At 44.5% G+C, this 7,302-nt stretch overlaps 1 pseudogene; it reads right to left on the bottom strand.

The window, feature by feature from the left end:
* Nucleotides 1-1,700: 1,700 nt before the first annotated feature.
* LOC143999920 (5S ribosomal RNA) lies at nt 1,701-1,819 on the bottom strand (annotated as a pseudogene).
* Nucleotides 1,820-7,302: the final 5,483 nt, after the last annotated feature.

Raw genomic sequence — 7,302 nt, 5'->3', positions numbered from 1 at the left:
AAGTCAAAGCTGTAGTGTAAAGTTTCTCCTAGTCCTTGATGCAGTGTTTTTAAAGTAACAGCGACTTGCTGGCAGGGGTTAGATTTGTTGGTTTGCTCTAGGGATTTAATCTGGTGTGGGAGGTGAGTAATCTTGGCATGCCCTAATTTTTTCCCACAAGATCCTATTTTTACTGGTGCCCCTCTCAAAAAGGCCTTGTGAGCATTCCAGAGAACATTAGGACTGTTTTCTTTAACCCTTTCAGTGCCAAGTCAGTACGCCGTACGGACCTACAAAAGTGCCCGCAGGTGGCTAAGTCAGTGTGGCATATGGACCTTTTTCTCCCTCTCCTATAAGCTTCTGGTAATTTCAATGACCATAAGCTTATATAAGAATTATTCAGCAGACTCCGCTGACCAAATTTTTAACTAATCAGTGAATTACAACCCGCTGATCAGAGTTATTAACCCCTAATGTGACCACCCCCCCCACTCATGCCGCCGCTTCTCCTTTTATCTTAAACTGTCCCTCCACTCTCCTCTCCTATCAGCTTCACCCCCTTCTTTCCCCCAGCACTGATCCCCCCTTCACCTGATCGGAGCCGCCCCAATCCAGATCCTCGCAGCCACCATCATTAGCCAGCATCCCTCCTCTGCTATTCCTGCCAGCTTCAGGTGCTGCATGGGGCTTGGAGGGATCCAGATATGTCCCTCCCACCGGTCAGATAACCCCCCGATTTCCCCCGCACCCCCAATCCATGGGCGCGCCAAGTGGCATCTCTCCTTCCCTCCCTCCGCTTGCAGCTTCTCCCTGCACATATCTCTGTAATCTGCCAGCTGGAAGAGGGTGGCGGAGCTTTATTCACTGACAACTGATCATTATAACCACACGTGTTACAATGTATCAGAGTGTCATTTTCTGAATAAAGGGAATCTCTATACAGGTTCCTCTTTCATTCAAGTAAAGAGCTACAGAGAAAGGGACTACTGTATCTTCAGTCCCTTTCTCTGTCTCAGGAATAGAGATATGTGGGTCTGTTTAGACCTCTGATATCTCACCAAAGAACCACTGCCCCCAAAAGAAAAGTAAACAGTAACTGTAAAATAAAATAAAAAAATAAAAATGTAAAAAGTAAAAATAGTTTTTTCAAAACACAAACATAGTGAGAATCCCCAGGTCCACCCACTCTCACCCCTCCATGGTGATATTCCCCCTCACCGCACTCACCCCTCCATGGTGATAGTCCTCCCCACTGCACTTATTTCTCCAGAGTGACGGTCCCCCCCACTCCACTCACCCCTCCGCGGTGAGAACAATGGGTGGTCCGATTGGGCCCACCTAAAAAACAGACAGGCAGTTGTTTCATAGTTTCATAGTTAGTAAGGTTGAATAAAGACACCAGTCCATCCAGTTCAACCTGAGTGAGTGTCTACAATTGTCCCTATCCCTGTACATTGCACACTCACATCGGCCCCTACCCTCAATGAGCCCACAATACAAGGTCCCCATTCATATACTAGGGCCAATTTTGGACAGAAGCCAATTAACCTACCTGCATGTCTTTGGATTGTGGGAGGAAACCAGAGTACCTGGAGGAAACCCATGCAGGCACAGAGAGAACATGCAAACTCCAGGCAGGTAGTGTTGTGGTTGGGATTTGAACCAGCGACCCTTCTTACTGTTAGGTGAGAGTGCTAACCACTACACCAATGTGCCGCCCAAGCCTACGGCACCTAGTGTTTCCAGTCGGTCTCCCATCCAGGTACTAACCAGGCCCGACCCTGCTTAGCATCCAAGATCAGACGAGACCGGGTGCATTCAGGGTGATGTGGCCGTAGTTGTGATTGGTGTGCTTGTGTAAAAGGGGCCTAAGGCCTTGTTCACACAAGGCATACTGTGCACACAGGACATACACAGCGTACCTTTACAGGGATGCACAGGTGTTCCATGCATCTCCCATTGGTGTCATTTGGGATGTAGCCCCTGCACGGACAGAGCCTTTGCCCCTAATTTGACATCCACTGTGTTCTGCACGCATGTCCCTGCTCACACTGTCTGCCTTCAGGATCATGTACCCACATGGATGTCAGATTGGGAACAGTAGCTATGCCTGTGAAGCCATTGCATCCCTGTACGGGGATACACAGAACACCTGTGCATCCCTGTGTGGATAAACATGGCCCTCCATGGGAGTATACTTTAGTATGCCATATGTGAATGATGCATTAGTAGCAATTCAGCAGGAATTGCGTAAGTTATGTTGTGTTTATGTGCACTATTAATGATTTTAGTGTATTTTTAGCAAAAATATTGTTTTGATAAACAATTGCACAAATATTGTGCTGCCTTAAAAATACGTAGCACCTTCTTTTTATTCCACTGGCCATGTGATTTTCATAAAATGTATGGTTTGGGGGTCTTTTACAAATTCTGAAAGCTGTAAGTGAAAAGGGAAAACATTTGCGTACCTCCGATTTTCACTATTTCTCAAAAAGGCGCAATTTAAAAAAAAATCTCCAGCGCCAGGAGCATCTGCCTCTAGGCAGTTGCGACTGTCTCTGCCATCAGAGTCTAGAAGAAAGCCTCAGGGTCAGGCCCAGGCACAGAAGAAGTCCTGGGGGCGGAAACCTGCAAAGCGGAATCCTAAAGCCTCATTATGAAGGGGCACCCCCACTCGCCAGGGTGGGGGGAAGATTTCTGCAGTTCTCAGAAGTCTGGCAAGAGGCCAATTCAGGACAGAAGGGTCATCTCCACGGTAACTCTAGGGTATAAACTGGAATTTCGTGAGTTTCCACCACCTTGTTTTCTGAGGTCAAATGTTCCCAAAGATCCAGGGAAAAGGCAATCTCTGTTTCGGGCATTAGAGCGATTACTGGGTCAGGGGGTGATTATCCAAATCCCCACAGAAGAGCAAGGTTTGGGGTTCTATTCAAACCTCTTTACGGTACCAAAACCAAATGGAGATGTCAGACCCATTATAGATCTAAAGAATCTAAAAGTTCCTGAAGGTCCACTCTTTTCGTATGGAGTCAATCAGGTCAGTGGTTTCTATCCTAAAAGGAGGAGAACTTCTGGCGTCTATCGACATCAGGGATGTATATCTGCATGTTCCTATATTTCCTGCTCATCAAATGTTTCTGCGGTTCAAGATAGAACACCATTATTTTCAATCGGCAGCCTTGCCCTTCGGGCTGGCTACAGCACCCCGGGTATTTATAAAGGTCCTGGCTCCACCTCTAGCCATGTTAAGGGCGCAGGGCATAACAGTCTTGGCGTACCTGGACAATCTATTGCTAGTAAACCAGTCGATGGCCCATGTGTAGCAAAGTGTTACAACCAAATACCTGGAAAAGCTATTGGATTCTCAACCTAGAGAAGTCTTCCTTAAAATCGCTAAAAAGGCTGTAGTATTTGGGTTTGATCATAGACACAGCCCAGAAAAAAGGGTGTTCTCGCCTCAGGCAAAGATCAACGCCATATGAGCGTTGTGCAGATGGTCAGGTCGAAAGGAGATCCCTCCATTTGCCTTTGCATGAGGTTGTTAGGGAAGATGGTGGCTTCGTTCGAAGCAGTTCCCTATGCCCAATTCCAATTGAGATGCAAAACAGTATCCTGTCTACTTGGAATAAAACGGTTCAAGCTCTAGATTTGCCAATGCAGCTATCCCCAAGGGTGTCCCAGAGCCTCGGTTAGTGGTTAGTAACCCGGAATCTGCTGAACGGAAAATCCTTCAGACCAGTTATTTGGAAGGTGGTAATGACAGATGCCAACCTTTGAGGTTGGGGAGAAGTACTAGAAAAGATAATGGTCCAGGGACAGTGGTCAAGAACCGAAAGAACTTTGCCCATCAACATCCTAGAGATTCAGGCAGCATGTCTGGCTCTGAAGGCCTAGACATTCAGGTTACAGGGTTATCCTGTCAGGATCCAATCCAACAATTCCACAGCTGTGGCTTATATCAATCACCAAGAGGGCACAGAGAGTCTCGCAGGACAGAGGGAGGTGTACCATATTCCAACTTGGGCAGAAAGGAATGCTCCGTACCTCACGGCAGTTTTCATTCCAGGAGTAGAGAATTGGCAGGCAGACTATTTAAGCTGCCAGCAGTTGCTCCCAGGTGAATGGTCCCTTCACCCTGACATTTTTCTGTCTGTTTGCCAAAAATGGGGGACTCCGGATGTAGATCTTCTGGCATCCAGGTTCAACGTGAAGTTGGTAAACTTTGCGTCCAGGACAAGGGATCCACTCACATGCGGAACAGATGCGTTGGTGACCCCGTGGGATCAGTGTTCACTGATATATGCATTAGTCAAGGGTTTAAGTAAGGTTTGTCAAGGGTTTAAGTAGGCCTCTACCTTGAGAGGTATAGTAGACTGAAGATGAGGGTTGTGCTTTATGCAATTATTTATTTGCAGATATTTATAGTAGTCTGACTGTTTTAGGTTAAGTTCCGATAGGAGTTGTTTGAAAGATTTTGGATGTCCCCACTCATAAAGCGCTTTAAAGAGGAATTGCAGTCAAATGCAAAAAACCCAGTCACACAGAGGTCCCTCCCCTCTTTTGGGATTTGTGTATATTGCTTTGCTACAAAACTGAGGTACTTCTGGTAGGAGGATGGGTTATATAGGGAACTTCCTGTATTGGGGGTGTCAGTGACCATCACCTGAAAGTGCCTATATATCCATAAAGTTAACACATATGGCTCTGTGTTCCGTGATGTACTACAGGAAAAGGATTTTACAGGTATGCTGTTATAAAATCCTATTATTACAGGGCAGACATAAACAAATAAACATCTCATATAGCAATTAAAAACCAGGAATTACTAATGAATGAATTACTAATGATTCAATTGAGATCAAACTTGACCTAAAGCCCCCCCCCCCCCCGGCACCAATGTCTTGAGTTGAAATATCCAGTAAGACTCTCTCTGGCTTAATCGTCTAATGAAGTAACCCCCTCTCAAATGTGTTTCAGTTCGATACATTTTTATTGAAAACAAAAAATATTTTTAACCTAAAACAAAGGTTGGTGTAACAACTAACAAACAAACAAAAATAAATTCAGTGAGCTACCAACTTATTCCATCCAAACAGCTGCAAAGAGTAAAATCCAAAGTGTGTGTTCTAAGATCAAAATAGCAACACATGGTATGTGATACAATAACTAAATACTGTATAAACAAAATAACATTGTCTGTCTGCTGTTGTTAAGAGTTCATAGGTGTGATGCAATTGGGTCATACTAATCACAATGCTTAACTTTGGGGATGCTGGTTCTCTCCATATTTTCATAATGGAAAACCTGGGCATCAAAAGTATGTGAATTGCCACCTTTTGTGTTAGCAGGGGTATTTGATCATTAGATAGGTTGAACAGAGCTATGTCAGGGGAGGGGTTTATAGGTTGCCTAGTCACTTAACTCAATAATCTAAACACATCCTACCAGAATCCTTGTATATGGGGACAATCCCATAATATGTGCAGAAGTGTGTCCACAGCACCACACATTGTCCAACATTGTGGATCAGACTTCCCCTTTGAGCTTAGCTAGGGCTGATAGGGTCAGGTACCACAGGCAGGCAAAAGGGCGTACCCATACGTCCCTTTGAAATTCCCGCCTAGTGGGTGAACTCGATGTTCACCATTGGCCCGCAGTTGCAGTGAGGAGAGGCAGAATGGAGAGATGTAAACAAGGCATTTCCCTGTTATGCCTAGCAACATGACAGGGATCTACTGCCCCCTCTCATCGGAAGCAATAATCTCTGTCATGTTGTAGTGAGCCCATCCCTCCACAGTTAGAACACACTGAGGGAACACTCGTAACCCCTTTTTCACCCCCTAATGTTAACCCCTTCCCTGCCAGTGACATTTATACAGTAATCAGTGGCTATTTTTAGCTCTTATCCCTGTATAAATATCTCTGGTCCCAAAAAAGTGTCAAAAGTGTCCGATCTGTCTGCTGCAATGCTGCAGTCATGATGACTATGGGTGGGAGGGCACATACAGTTGTGGACATATACAAGTCAAGAGATGGATCCAAAAATAAAAAACTAAAATTAAATGCTTTATCAATGCCTAGAAGCACAGTTAAGTCTATTAAGAAGTGAAAGGAATTTGGCACAACACAGACCCTCCCTGGATCAGGACATTGTCCCAAACTGGATGAAAGAGCCAGGAGGTCAGAGAAGATTCAAAGAGGTCTACAGCATCTGGGATTGGATCACTGGTCAGGTTAAAATAAAAAAATAAATGTCAATGGGAAGAAAGTTTACCTTCCAACATGACATTACCCAAAGCACACAGCACAGATGAGCACACCGGGGTTGGAGGAGAAGGCAGGGAATGTCCACCAATGAACACGCAGTGGTTTGAGGAGAAGGCAGGGAATATCCTTGCATGACCTTTGATGGGGGAATTTGCTTTGAACACTAAAAGTGAATCAAATTGTACTTTTGGTTCGTGGTGCTCAGATATAGTGAAGATCCACATTAAAAATAAGTGTCTGTACGATAATACATTGTCTCACCCTGCTCTGCACACATTCTCAGTTGCTCTCTATTGGGAGGCATTTTTGAGCACTGCTGAACCAGTAGATAGGAGTTTGCAGCCAAGGAAGCTGCTTCTGATCTGCAACTGCCATGTTTATGCACATGTGATCAGTTACGACACCAGCCATTTGATAGTTTCACAGTTTGACTGAGGATACAAGTAAATGTGACAGCAACCCCGGTATTTCAGGAATGTTAAAAAAAATTCTGTGAATCACTAATTAAAACGCACCAGTTCTACAATGAGCAAAAAACAACTGTGTAACCTAGCATGGGCCTTGATATTATTTGATGTGTCAATATCAGTGTAAACAGCAAACAATTTCAAGAACAAACATGGAAAATCTATAATAGAACTATACCCTGGAGATGACCCAAGACTGGGCTGGATGGAGCTAACGTCCTCAATTGCAATGATGAAATCGAAGTACAATATCAATCTGTATATTCAGATTAATTTAAACTGCAGTCTGCTCACATCATTTGTAATAAAAACATCTTTGCCATTCTGAAGCTTCCCTCCAACCACTTTGCATATTAGTTTATATATACTGTGATTCTGTACTTGCTAAAGATGCTGCAGAAATCTCCTTCCATTAAATCTGGCAAAATCCATGTTAACTGTGAAGCTGCAGCTGCTGCCTGTTCACTTCCTGGATTTACAGACACACCCCTCCAGCTCTGCAGCTTTTATTGACCCTCTTATGACTCATTCCCACTCCCTTTCTGTCAAGCTCTCGCAAGTGTGAGAGAGAGAGCTGTGCATGATGTCA

This window comes from Lithobates pipiens, unplaced genomic scaffold, assembly GCF_037356315.1.
Source record: "Lithobates pipiens isolate NorthernLeopardFrog02 unplaced genomic scaffold, aLitPip1_a1.2 Scaffold_19, whole genome shotgun sequence".
Taxonomy (NCBI): domain Eukaryota; kingdom Metazoa; phylum Chordata; class Amphibia; order Anura; family Ranidae; genus Lithobates; species Lithobates pipiens.
This window is presented reverse-complemented; position numbering and strand designations above follow the sequence as displayed.